Here is a 926-nt window from a genome sequence, read left to right as displayed (position 1 = left end):
AAAGTCTGTGACTGCATTGTTTAATGATAATAAATCTAGAGATCAAAATGCTTTTCAATCACTAATAAAATTATAATGTCTTCACTGACAATACAGGAATCACTCAAATTTACCAAGAAATGTGGGAAACTTTTAAGAATAACTAATAAGCATATCAAGTGGGTACAATGTGCTTACTTCAATAATACAGGACAAAATATGAAAACTATTATTTTTTCTGAATTGTTCACTTCTTTGTATAATTTTCTAATGAAGATTATTCATTTATTGCTAAATATAATCATATCATTGTATCATAATTAAATGCACAAATGAGAAAAAACAGCTTTGTTAGTCTCTACATAAAAATTATTCTTTCAGAAAATGTTGTCACTGTTATTCACAGTCCTACACAGGTAACATCTGAAATCTGTATTTTGGCTTCTGTAATTATTATTTATTATTGAAGTGATAATAATCTAAAATATACCTCATTTGAAAGAGAAAAACATCCTAGACCAAACTTATTTTTAAAAACAGTTACACTGTTTTGCTAGAAATATGCTAATTTGTTAGATTAGTAGCTCTCAACTGAGGATGACTTCACACCCAATAGGGCATTTAGGGATGTCTGGAGACATTTTTCATTGTCTCAACTGAGGGGAAGGTGCTACTGATATCTAGTAGCTAGAAACCAGGCATCCTGCTCAACATCCTGCAATGCACAGGACAGCCCCTCACAAAAAAGAATGATCTGCCCCCAAATGTCAATAGAGCTGAGGTTTAGAAACCCTGCTACAGACAAAATTGTTTCCCAGTTTAATCTGTGCAACAAGGCAAGAAGCACACAATTCAAAATGGTGTGAAGAGAATCCCTGTTTAGAGAGTATATAATGGTTTACCAAAGGGATTTTTCTTTTTCTTTCTTTCTTTTTTTTTTTTTTTTT

This window comes from Rhinopithecus bieti, unplaced genomic scaffold (genome assembly GCF_001698545.2).
Source record: "Rhinopithecus bieti isolate Rb0 unplaced genomic scaffold, ASM169854v2 scaffold_73779, whole genome shotgun sequence".
Classification (NCBI taxonomy): domain Eukaryota; kingdom Metazoa; phylum Chordata; class Mammalia; order Primates; family Cercopithecidae; genus Rhinopithecus; species Rhinopithecus bieti.
This window is presented reverse-complemented; position numbering follows the sequence as displayed.